Source organism: Populus nigra, chromosome 4, assembly GCF_951802175.1.
Source record: "Populus nigra chromosome 4, ddPopNigr1.1, whole genome shotgun sequence".
In the NCBI taxonomy this organism is placed as follows: Eukaryota; Viridiplantae; Streptophyta; class Magnoliopsida; order Malpighiales; family Salicaceae; genus Populus; species Populus nigra.
In genome coordinates, this window is record NC_084855.1 from 22,581,659 (window position 1) to 22,595,381 (window position 13,723).

General features: G+C 32.8%; 1 protein-coding gene across 1 annotated transcript in view; it reads left to right on the forward strand.

Annotated features, from left to right (window-relative positions):
• LOC133691990 (histone H3-lysine(4) N-trimethyltransferase ATX1-like) overlaps positions 1-13,388 on the forward strand; it is a 31,295-nt gene extending 17,907 nt beyond the window's left edge. The window contains exons 26-28 of the transcript XR_009841774.1: positions 12,043-12,130; positions 12,975-13,050; positions 13,157-13,388. The gene's annotated coding sequence lies outside the window, so the exon portion shown is untranslated. The remainder of the gene's footprint in view (positions 1-12,042; positions 12,131-12,974; positions 13,051-13,156) is intronic.
• Positions 13,389-13,723: the final 335 nt, after the last annotated feature.

The window sequence follows — 13,723 nt, forward strand, 5'->3', positions numbered from 1 at the left end:
GTGACTCTGAAAATGATTCTAAAGATCATGATCAAGTTAATCTGATGTCTTTAGTAATTCAAATACAGTCTGAATTTGGTTCCTGGTAAAAACAACTTGTGCATCCAAACTAGCATTAATATGGTTTTTGGTTTGTGATAATGATAAGGATAATAAGATATGAATATCAAAAAGAGCATCAAAGATATGTTGTAATTTATATATAACGGGATATCAAAAGTAGAGTTAATATCAAAGTTTAATGGCAGTTTAATGATATAACTATTTGATTTAAGCATTTGCAACATTTGAATGGTTTAACACTACTCATTTGAAATTTATGATTGGTTTTCAAAGGATATTGTTCAGGTCCAATTTGTATCATGAAATAATTTTCGACATAAAGTGCATTATGATACTTATATAAATTAGCTTGAAATTTAAATTGTTTTTTACTTGCTTGAATTTGTTTTATAATCTCAACATGTAAATTATGAAATCTATATGCGAAAGATTCAGCTAAATTAGAAAATTTAGAGTGAGGTGACATAATTATCTCCAAACTTTTTAGGTTCGTAACTATGAACACTATGTGATTGAGGGTGTGGAGTGAAACAAACACTGTTTGAAATTATCTCCAAACTTTTTAGGTTCGTAACTATGAACACTGTGATTGAGGGTGTGGAGTGAAACAAACACTGTTTGAAGTCATAATAGATATAATTTGGACATTATTTAGTAAATTAGGATTATCGTAATATTTTTCATCACGTGTTAGGGGTAAGGGATCATAAAGCTTAATATGTTGCTTTAAACCTATGACGTGTTGGATGTCAAGCATGAGGGGGTGAGGAGCATGTTGCTCTAAATTTTTGACATGCTGGACGTCAAGCATGGTGGGTGGAGGAGCATGTAGTTTAAGATGACTAATATTACGACTCTTCTAAGACTATACTTACGTCTTCAAACGATTACATATAGAGTTTTCTAAAACTTCTTTCTCTACCACTAAAGCAGAATTATTATATTCTTTATTAACCTTGTTTTAAAACTCATTTGTACCTATAATGTTAAGTCCCGCTTCTTGCAAATTCTTTTCATCTAAGTCACTAACTAAAGTCATCAAAATGGAGTTCATACACTTGCACATAATAGTTTTTCTTTTCAACTATATCTTCATGTTCTTCAATGATTAAGGGTTTAAAGGTGTAGTTGAAAAAGCTATGATCAAAACCTTGACTTTTGGCACACTGAACCTTTAAACTTGACCTAGACATTTCATTAATGACACCTTTTCTCTTATTTTATTTATAAATTTGGGCACAACTAGGATTAAGTTTATATGATGGAGCTCTTCCTATTTTTAGATTTAGAAGAGGAATTACGAGGGTCTTGATGCTTTATCCATTGATTCTTTATAAACAACTCATTGTCTTGCACTACAAATAATTGATCAAATAATTATAGGCTTGGTTAAGAGTAAAATCATCAATGAACCTGATCGCTTTTCTAAAATCACCATTCAAACCTTTACAAAATCTATACAAAGTCATGACTTTATTTTTTTCTAATAGCACATCTCATCATTTAATCACTAAATTGTGTTCTATTCTCATTGACAGACTTGTTCTCTTATTTTAGACTGTTCCATAGGTCTAAAAGTTTATTCCTATAAGACAGAGGTAGGTGATTCTTTTGTATTTTTGATTCATTTTAGTTTAATAAGTTAGGAGAGGTTTACCTCTTTTTTTTAGACAATTCTTAACATCTCCCTAATAAAGTTTGATTTTTTTACCAATGAGCATTATTTTAGCAAATCTAAATCTCCTATTATCAGACAAGTTGTATCACTCAAATAATTGATCAATGTTACGAATCCACATATCAAAGATCCAAGGATTATGATGAGTATAAAAAATAGAGGCTTTTATTTTGTTAGGGCTCATGACACGCTTATTAAGGTCATCATGTTGAGAGTAGCTTAAATGAGTCATACTGGTGACGCTCAAGGTGAACTTGTCTATAATGATTATTCCTGTGATATTTATTGGTTTTTGGATGTTTTATTCAAGAAACTTTTTAGGGTTCAGTTCTTTTAAATATATTGGTCTTCTAGGTTTGCAGTTCCTTTCAAATGGCTTTAAGAGACTAAGGGGCCAGGTCCACGGTAATTGTAAAATTAAATTTGGACACTAGATGATTATGACACAAATGCATGCAACACTAATTTAGAGATGGAATTAAGATCACATACAATTTTCACAAGTGAATCACAATATAAAAATAAAGCTAATTTCATTTCATTTTTTATTTTTTAATTTGGAGATTAATCAAGAATAAAAAATACTAGAAAAATTTTAAGCATGCAATGTCATACCCCAAGTGTAAATGATTAATCAAATAAGGGTCAAATTTTTTAATTAGTCTCGATAAGCTCCATAATTAATAAAAAAGACTAATGATAAAATTTGAATGACAAAATCTAAAGTGAGCAAAATTAGTAGTCTATTGTCAATGTAATTTACCGAACAAATTCAATGAATTAAAGAGTTAAGTAATTTACCGAACAAATTTTTTAATGTTGACGATAGACTACTTGGATCACGTGTGATTTCATGAAGTTGCCCTCAAGATGTCTTAAATAATATTCTTTTACTGCTTTCACTTTTCTTTTTCTTCTCTCTTTTTTTTTACTGTCACCTTTAACTTTTTTTTTTATAAAAGGAAATTTACAACTAATCAAAAGAAAACAAACTAAAATAAATAAATAATGTTTATGTAATTTGGTAGTAAACAAAATAGAATTCGATAAAATTACAATCCCTTCTCCCATGTCTCTTAAACTCTGACTCGCGGTGGTGTATCTTCGGCAACATTGGGTAGTGGTGTGATGCTATTTATGGGGATTTCAGCATCTGATGTGGCTATTAGCTGGGTTGAGTTGATATGTTGTTTTGAGAGACATGACTGTGAGACTATGATTTGATTTGATTTGGCTGTTGGGTTTAGTTGGTGTTTGGGTTGGAAAGGAGGTTGGTCTGCGTGGTGGTTTGATGGATTTCAGTTGGAAAGTTGAAGAGGGGTTGTAACTTGAGAGTTGATGGTCTAATTTACTAGTGTGGTCTAACTTGGGTTGTCGAGGTTGTAGTGGGAGGTTGTGGTTTCTGCTTAGGTTGAGTTGTTTAGCAACGAGATGGTGGCTGGAGTCGGGACAAAGTGGTGGTTGGAGTTCGTGGTGACGAGTTGTGTATGGATGATTAAGGCTGTGGTGGTTTGATAGTGAGTGGTCGTTGTGGTTGGTGGAAGAGGGTTGCGAGGTTTGTTGGTTATTGGTGTTGGCGTGTAAGTTGGTTGATGGATGAGGAATATGAACAGTAGCTAGGGTTTGGGTGTAAGAACGTGTATGGCTAGATGAATTTTTTTATGGAGTTTGATGATATACGAGAAAAGGAAAAAAAACTCCCTTTTGTATCGCTACATTTTTTTTCATTGTTGATGAAAGCTTATGACAAGATCTAGGGTTTCTAAACCAAATTGAATGTCAGAAATTTAAATAAACCTATAGATCTAGAAAGCCAAAGAAAGAAAAGAAAAAGCTGAAGAGGAGAAAGAATAAGAGTTAAAAAAAATATGCAACTTTACAAATTTTATTCAATTCATAAAAAATTGATCTTAATGTCAAAAATTTACATATAAATAATAAAATCTTAATCAAAATCAAATTTGGGCTTAAAACCCACTAACTAATAAAAGTTTAATGAAATAACATAAACTAAACTCCAATAATAAAGATAAATAAAAAAAATAACTTGGGCTTGGATGACCTTAATTTCTCAACCAAAAAACGAGTTGGACTGCCCTCAATTGTCGATGATCATATGTCTGTGTAAATCGTGTCTTAGATCCAGTGTCCCCATTAACATGTTTTAGCCTTACACTTAACAAACACTATTCATAGTGATAATTTGTTTTCAGTATTTAATTTTTTTTTAAATCTATGTTTTTTTATTTTATCATTCAACATTTAGTCTATTGAAAATTAAGATTCATGGTTTATTATAATTTGTTTTTTATATGGTTATTCCAGGCTTATGACTTTCATCGTGGATTTGACGGGTTAATCCGGTTGGTTTAAGATTTTTTTTAATTAACATTTTTTCCAACTTCATCCTTAATATTAAGTTGATTGGAAATTAAGGTTAATGATTTGTTTTGGTCTGTTTTTTTATGAGATAATCTCAGTTTCATGATGCGAGTCATGTATTTTACAAGTTAACCTAAGTAGACTCAAGTCATTTTATTATGTTATTTTTTGTATTAATTATTTTTCAATTTCATCTTTCAACAACAATCGGTTGATTTAAAATTAAGATTCATAATTTGTTTTGATTTTTTTCTATAGGGTTTGACATGTTAACCCAGGTTGACTTAGGTTATTTTTTTTTGAGGTTATTCCAGTCTCATGACTGAGGTTATGAATTTAGCGGGTTAACCTGAGTTGACTCAGATTATTTTTTAGTGTTTTTTTGTTAATTGATTTTTTTTCAATTTCATCATTCAACATTGAGTTAATTGGAAATTAGGCTTTATAATTTGTTTTGATTTACTTTCTATGGGGTTATACTAGTCTTATAATGGGTCGTGAGTTTGGTAGGTTAATTCGGGTTGAATTGAGTTTTTTTTTAATTATTATTTTTAAGTCTGTCCTTCAACACTAGGTTGATCGAAAGATGAATTTTATAATTTATTTTGATTATAATGAGGTTATCATATATAATCTCATGACCTAAGTCACGAGTTTGATAGGTTAACCCAAGTTGACTTAAATTATTTTTTCTTTGATGTTATCTTAGTCTCGTGATCGAGGTTATGAGTTTAGTGTGTTAACTCGAGTCGACTCGAATTATTTTTTCGTGGTATTTTTTTAATTGATGTTTTTTTTAAAATTTTATTCTTCAACATTGTGTTAATTGAGAATTAAGCTTTATAATTTATTTTGATTTGTTTTTTTATTAGGTGATACTGGTCTTATGATGGGTCATGAATTTGATAGGTTAACTCGAGTTGACTTGAGTTTTTTTTTTAATAATGTTTTTTTTCTAGTCCATTATTTAACATTGGATTGATTAGAAATTGAATTTTATAATTTATTTTGATTTTTTATATGAGATTATCATAGTTTCATGATCTAGATTGTAAATTTGTTTTATATGTTAGTTAGCCTGAACATATCGGGTGGCGTGGGCCAACGATCTAATAGCCACTAAACTTTGTGATTGTGCTAACATATGGTAGACTAATTTTGCCATCAAGTTTCAAGCGTGTAATCCTATCATATCACGAGAATATCCTATTGATCTCCTTGACTTCCATCTTTACTTGTTCTTCTAGCTTATCTCTTTGAATCCATATTGAGGAATCAGACCAACAGAGAACAGTTTGCTACTTTGGTGGGCTAAGGGCTGATATTTGTCATGATTTTAATTCATTTGTTGGTACTCACCCTTTTGCTCACAAAAGAGCAAATAAAATAGTAGACTTACATGCCAAAGATGAGGAGGATGGAAGTGATGGATCTGGAGGTAAACCATTGAATTTGATTTACATACCCGCAAAAGTGAAAAACTAGACCTTAAGGATTCATGTTTTGGTGATAAATTAGTCAAAGAGAGCTTTGGATTATGTAGTTTTCTATGTGAATTACATATGCATAAAAGAGAATAGAAGCTTGTTAGCATTAAATCCATATATTGATAGGTTATTTCTAATTAGGATTGAGTTCATATAGCTACTCATTCATTCAATAAATGTGTTATAAGTTGGTATCTTAACTTCAAATTAGCCAATCTCCTCGGCGTTTTTCATATGCCATCCTAGTGGTTTCAACCAAAATGATTAATAGTTTTTTCTTCAAAATGATTAAAAGGAGCTTTGGATTAATAATCTTTTTTCATAATGAACCAAAATGATGCACACGAGAGCATTAGTTTTTTCATTCATTAATAGTTTTGGAGGAGTGGATACTCTTGATAAGGAAAAGATTACTAATTTATTTAATGAAACAGTAAACTGGATTGCAATTATTGAAGTCATCACTCAATGTATGGAGTGCCAAGGCTATGATATTTTTTGTGGCAATCAAAGCATAAAGAAATTGAAACAAAGTGAGAATGAAAGTGGTGCAGCTCAAAAGAATAGAAGAGAAGGTTGAGTTTTAACTTGGCACAACATGAGATAGGAGGTGTGTTGTGAGGTAAGTTCGACTTCAATTTGCACTTTGAAAATGTGTGAGGCACCATGTCCTTTCTCGTTCACACAATTGAAAGACCTAAGAAAGCATGTACATTTGCAGACAATGGTTTGGCTAGAAACATCTCTACAATGAGGAACTTGTAATTGCTCGAGACAACTAGGATTGCTAATAGGATGAGTAGTTTAAGGTAAAGTCTTTAAGCTAATATCTTATATCCTCCTAACATTATCTCTCGTTGATTGCTTACCTTTGTTCCTATTTTAAAACTTTTTTGCTGTTTGTGGTTGATCTAATTTTTCATGAGCTTTTACGTGTAAAGGTATGTAACCAAGGCGTACTGTTGTTACTTGAGCATTGTTTTGTTTTTTCGATGGTAGAGGGTATCCTTAGGGTCAGTTTACGTATTAATTGAGACTAAGTCTCCTTTTAAGATTGCATTTAGGGGTATAGATTTTCGTAAAGTTGCTTCAAGGTTTGAACTTGAAAATACAAGGAAGAGAGCAAACCTACTTGATCATTTGACTATACAAGAGCATTGTAATGCTAATTTTGTCTTTTGAGACCAACTCTTCTCTTTATTTTCAACTGAATCCCTCAATTTGGTTTTTCTTTCTCTCTACTCTAGACTATTGGCCCCTCACTCTCCTTGCCCTTTGAAAATTCTTTTGTGACTCTATTCGAGATCTTTTTTAAAGGAAAAAAAAACTGCAGGCAGATCAAGTCACAAATAAAGAATACTGTGGTTGTTGATTCATTGAAGGATGAGAGTTGAAAAGGAAGGTTTTGAGGTCTTTGGATATTTAAAGGAGCCTAAGCATGCAAGATAAGGCTGTCTCCTAGGGCATACAAGGGAAATAATTTGAAGGTGAGATCATGAAAATGGTATCTTTATGAAGGTTGTCTCCTGACATTGGATGGTTTTTGAGATAGCTTTGTAAAAAGTGAATCAGGTTCCATTAGAAAATATTTTCCTAGTATCAGTGTTATTGGTCGGGAATCATTCCAAATTGGCTTAAAAGATTATAATGAGTGAAAATCGCTTCAAGTTTTGTTCTACAATTTTATGCAATATTTGGTCGAAACTTTTGTGCTTTAACTAGATATTCATAATATTTGATTGAATTACTACAAGTAATTTGCAATGATTTTCTTGCCCCAATGTTGTTTAAGAATGTTTTCAATGATCTAAATCTAAAGACAATGCCATTAGTCTTGAAGGAAAGACATTGTTAAATTCCCACTACTAGGTGTGTTGGATCCTGATTGGATTTTTTCATCATCTGGTCGAGACTCATGTCACAATGTCATTGCTTAAAACATAGGTTGCTTGCGAAATTCATAAATTTTTTGGATTGTCTTGCTTTTTTGTTTTAGATTGAGAGTAAGGGAATTGGTGGATAAGCTTTTTGGTTAAAATATGCTAACTGCTGGTCCTTTTATGGGAATAGCTTGCATATGTTTACGGTTTTGTTTCATTGGGGGCATGTGAGAGGGATTTCAATGCAGTGTGTTTTCTAAGAGAGAAGTTCATTCCCATAACCATTATAAGCAAGAAAATTTGGTGATTAACCTTGAGGGGTGTAGCCCAACTGGTCAGCTCCCTAGCTAGAGGTCACCAGTTCGAGTCCTATAAACCTCAGGGCTACTAGAGGTTTACATAGTCGTTAACTTTAGGGTCCATGAGATTAGTCGAGGTGCGCGCAAGCTAATTCGGACACCCATGTTAATCTAAAAAAAAAAAAGAGAAAATTTTGTGATTTCTTCCGGGAGTGTGATTTGCGATAAAACCAAATTACATATGGTTTACTTGGTCTAAATTTGGTCATCATTTAAACCAAAAAAGGGGTAAACATTGTGTCTGCATTTGGATTGTTAGGTTTTGTTGACTGGATTAGGTGATACTGGTCAATGTGCTCTTGCATTGCTACATGTACGAACATGAAAGCTATCTTGAAGTAAATTTTTTGAATTGCTATACATGTTTTGATAATCATATAATAATCTTGAAATTACATCCATTAAATTTGTGAATTATTAACTTTTCCATAACTATAGTAACAAAATGAGTTTTATAATACTAGTACATATGGTCTTTGTTTTTTTTTTTATGATTTTATTCTCATTCAGCTTTTTTTCCTACTAGATTTGATCCTTATTATTTTGAATTTTTTTTATTTCATCCTTCAACACTAAATTAGTTAGGAATTGAGCATCTTGATTGAGCCCGAGTCTATAGTTTCACGGGTGCGAGTTAGGAAGATTAACCCGGGTTTAAGAAGTTCACCTAAGTTTGCTTGTTTTTTTTTCTTTTTCTAAGCTCATGTTTTGCAATTTCATCCTTCAACATTTATTCAATTAGAGATTGGGATCCATTGTTTTTTTATTTGCTTTTATAGGATCTATCACTGATTTTGAAATTGATCTGGGTTATCTCAGATCTTTTTATTTTTTTCTTTGTTAAATTTATCTTTTTTTAAATAAATTTTGCTTTGAATTAAATTAAATTAATTGATTAAATATAAGCATGAGATGCTCACTTCATTATATTTTGTTTGGTTTGCTTTCTAGATCGCTGCTCTAACTACTCGTGCAGTATTTTTCAATGAAGGTTTTATTTTTTCATTAATCAGCTGATTTGTTGTGAAAAACCTGCATTGTAATAGTAGAGAAACTAGAAATAACATAAGATTTAACATGGTTTGATAATGTGTCTACATCCATAGGAGCGAAGAACTTTTATTTTTCACTATATCGAAATAGGGTTACATGATATGTATTTATTGTAGACCCTAAACCTTCCAAAGAAACCTAGCTGCCTAAGGAATCCTAACCGTCCAAGGAGTATTAATAATTTTTCCTAATACACCTTTACTGTACCCCTCCAACCTATTAATTGTTTCTGATAACTAAACAAGAAATAAATCTCAGAGAGGCAGATGGTGTTGTTCCACTTTGCTCTACTTCGGCAAACAGATGCTGTCGTTCCACTCTGCTCTATTTCGGCACCTGTCTATGAGCCACAAACTATAACAATCTTCATAATGGTGGATATCCACCCTTTAAGAGAAAAATAGGGAAAACTCCACATGGAACAATAGGTTGGGCATCTTTTATCTAGCATATGGAGGCATTAATTAATTTAAAGCAATGCTTGAATTTATCTATGATAACAAGCTTTGTCAACATGTCTGCTGCATTCTCAAAAGTGAACTTTTTCGAGCAACAGTTCACTAAAGAAACCAATTCCCTGATCATGTGAAACCTCACATCCACGGGCTTGGTTCTTTGCCAAGGAAATGACACTCTCACTATCACAATGCAACTGAACTCCACCTTGTTGAATACCTAACTCTTTGATCAAACCTGTAAGCCACAAGGCTTTCTTTGCAGCTTTAGCACTGCTATATATTCTGACTCAGTAATAGATAGTGCAACTAGAGATCGAACCATAGACTTTCAACAAATAGGCCTCCCTACCATAGTAAATACATAACCTGTGGTAGACCTCCTGTTATCAAAGTCCCTTACATAGTCTGCATCTACATATCCCACAACTAAATGATTACCCTATTATCTACTAAATATGATACCATAATCTATAATACCTCTTAAGCATCTGAAGATCCACTTGCCCAATTATGTCGTCTTGGATTTGATAGAAACTTGCTCATCACACTGACTGAGTGTGCTAAATCTGGTCTTATACAAACCATAACATACATTAAAAACCTTACTGCACTAGCATAAGAGACCTTTGACATGTCTTTCTCTTCATTATCTATCTTCGAGCACTATACAATAGATAATCTGAAATGATTCGCTAAAGGTGTACTCATTGGTTTTGCATTACACATGTTGAACCTTTCCAACACTTTCTTAACATAGTTACACTGAGATAACCGTAATCTCTAGGTAGTTTTATCTCTGCGAATCTCCATCCCAAGAATATTCTTAGCAACATCCAAATCTTTCATGTCAAATTCTCTAGTCAACAAAATCTTCAACTTGTTTACCTCACTCATACTTTTTGCAGCAATCAACATATCATCCACATAAAGCAACAAGAAAATAAAAGAATCATCATCAAGGCTCTTTATGTAAACACAACAGTTATACTCACATCTTTTGTTGTCAATCCTGATTATGTAAGAGTCAAATCACTTGTACTATTGCCTTGGAGACTGTTTCAGTCCATAAAGTGATTTCCTCAATTTACAGACCAAGTGTTCCTGTCCAGGTTGACTAAACCTTTCTGGTTGTACCATGTAAATTTGCTCCTCCAAATCACCATGCAGAAAAGCTGTTTTGACATCCATCTGCCCTAACTGCATATCAAAATATGCCACCAAGCTTAACACTGCCCTGATGGAAGTATGTCTAACTATATGAGAAAATATCTCATCATAGTCAACCCTTTTCTTATGTGAGTAATGCTTTGCTACTAGAAGAGCCTTGAACCTCTCTCCCTCTTTTTCATAAATTGCTTTTTTTCTTTTTATACACCCATTTGCATTCTATCACCCTCTCTTTCTGGAAGTTCAACCAACTCCAATGTCTAGTTCTTATGCAGAGACTCCATTTCTTCTTCCATAGTACCCATCCATTTACTTTTATCTTGACCTTGTAATGCATCCTGAAAACTAGTAGCATCTTCGCTACTAGTAATAAGTACATAAGACACCAAATCTTCAAAACCATACTTGATGGGTGGCCTAATAGTGTGTCTAGACATACCTCAAGCTATATTATCATGTTACTGATCTTTTGAACTAAAACTCCTTGAATTCTCAATGATTTCTTTCTTAATATGAGCATTTAGCTCCCACCTACACCTCGTGGTCATTATTGTTGCAATTTTCTAACACTTGTTTCTTTTTTTTTTTTCTTTTGAGTATGCTATAACATGACTTTTTCATAAAAAAACCACATCTCTAGTGATCAACACTTTGTTTGCCTTTGGATCCTAAAAGCTTGAAACCTTTCACCCTTTTCTGATACCCTAAAAAGACATATTGTCTAAACTTCGCATCAAGTTTTGACATCTCATAACTAGAAATATACATATAGGCTAGATATCCATACACTCTCAAACCAGAGTAGTCAAACATTAACTTCATATTTAAATTTGAAAAATCTATGGTTATCTTTTAAATTGTATTGATGTCAGATAAGATATTTTAAATCTTCCGCATCTGATTTGTTTCATGTGCATCAAACATCAGTATGGGGCTAATTCATTAATAAATATCATATTAAAAATGGTAATAGATATCTCATGCATATACATGCTTTCCTTTTATATTGGAAGAGGGTATAGCAATTGTGTTTATGTTCTCAACTCTCTTCTTTTTAGCTTTGTTTCTGTGTTGAGTGTCTTGTGAGGTGTCACTACTCTGATGAGCCTTTGGGGCTCGTTAATTTTGTACTATCTTGAAGATTAATGTTGAAGAAAGACAGGAAAGCGAATCCTAAGACTACTTCTGCATGGGTTATGGCGGTAAATTTGAGAAAAACAATGCTTACTGTATAAGAGTGTGCTGGTAAAAGTGCATAAATTTGATTCATTCCTTTTCATTTCATTCAGTTTGAGCTTCCTTTAATGATCTTTATACTGAACACGCTACTCTGTTTCAGATTCTATCAGTCATAATATGTCTATTAAGGGACTGGAGTTTGTTTCTCAGCTTGTTAATTTCTTTAATAATGATTCTGGCAAATTGATTATTGTTTTATGGTAGCTTTATACTTTGTTCGGGCAGTATTGAGGCACAGAATGCAGTTGCTTATACATGTCTAGTTTTCATTTGCAGCGTGGATGATTGATTTCCTAATGTCACTTTCCATTCTGAAAACTCAGTTATCTTGAACGTTTATCCACACGAGTATCTGTTCCCCTTTGTAAGTATTTCACTGCAAAAATTCATACTGCTTTGGTTGTGCAGTTCTCTAGCACATCTTTTGTTCCTTTTCTTTTAGAATAGCTTCTCATCTCCACATAGTACCTTAGCAGACTGCAGGCATAAAATCTGAATCATCCAGCGTTATATGTAATGGACTTGATTTAAAATTAAATCAAGTTTAAAAAGTAATATTTGGATGTTGTGGACATGATTTTGTAGGTGAAAATGGTGATTTTAGGTGACTGGAATGTGCAAAATACTGGCTGGTTGGATTTTGTTTGTATGTGTGTGAATGGGTACGTCAATGCTTCCCTGTCAATTGTTTGGCTTAATCCAAGGCCTAATTTGTTAGATCTTTGGTTAGACAACTTCTTTGGGGAAGCCCTTTGTCTTGTAGAGGTTGCTCATAGTTAAAATTAAGCAAACAAGCAGAGGGAAGAAAATTGTTAGCGGATAATGATATGTGGCTTCAGTTAAACAATTATATGTGTATGTGCACGTGTGTGGGTGTGTTTAGGGTTGCTAGATCATGTTTACAATACCATAGTCACGTGTACAATACCCTAATACACACTAAAGGAGTATAAGTATAGGGCCTTGTATAAGTATAATTATAATACAACCAGTGTATAATAGATTGGTCCGTAATATCAAGCATTGTAATAAGTCTAGAAAGTCAATTCTTTGATGGCCAATCCTTCATTGATGCCTTGCCTTTCTTCTCAGATGCATATCTTGTAGAGCAAAATGCTTTATTTATTCCTTGGTGAATTTCTGATTTGTGTTTGTTACCAAAATCTTCACATGCATAAATGATCATTTACAAATTTGGACTTCTACAGCAAGGTATGTGGTGCATTGGATGGCAGAACAGTGGCCTGCAATCGAGGGATAGAAGGAACATGACACTTTTGGAAGGTATAAACAAAATACATACTTTTTCTTTGACTGCTTCAATCCTTAAAATAAGAAATGCTTAAGCCTCACGAGCACCATACATAGATTCTTGACTCTCTTCTATCAGGAAGAGGGATGCGGAGGCTTGTCGACCATGTAAAGCGGATGTTTGGTATCACTTTCTTATGATTGTAAACTATCATGAGATAGAAATCATATTTGGCAGTGTGAGGGATCAATATTCAGTAGAAAGGGACTGCGACTGTAATCATTCACCAGCTAAAACATTAATCATTTCCAAAGTTCTCCTAATCCTTGCTCTACTTTATTTTTATGTCAAATTTAGTATTTTTAAAGAAGTTAGTCTTGTATGATCTTCAAAATCAGGCCTTTGGATGGAATGAGTATTATCAATCATTGTTGCCTTAGGTGATATTTATATGAAGTTTATAGAATCATATTTGACAGTGAGGACAGATCAATAATATTCAGAGCAAGGGGACAACCGCTGAGATTATCCATCAGTAGAAACTTGATCATTTGTAAAATTCTTCTAATTCCTTTCTCATACTATATTTTCTTGTGCATACTTAGTACTTTCAAATAAGCTAGTCTTGTATGATCTTGAGAATCAGATCATTGGATGGTCTGAATATAACTGTGAGCCTAAAACTATTTTCCCTACCCTGGTTTG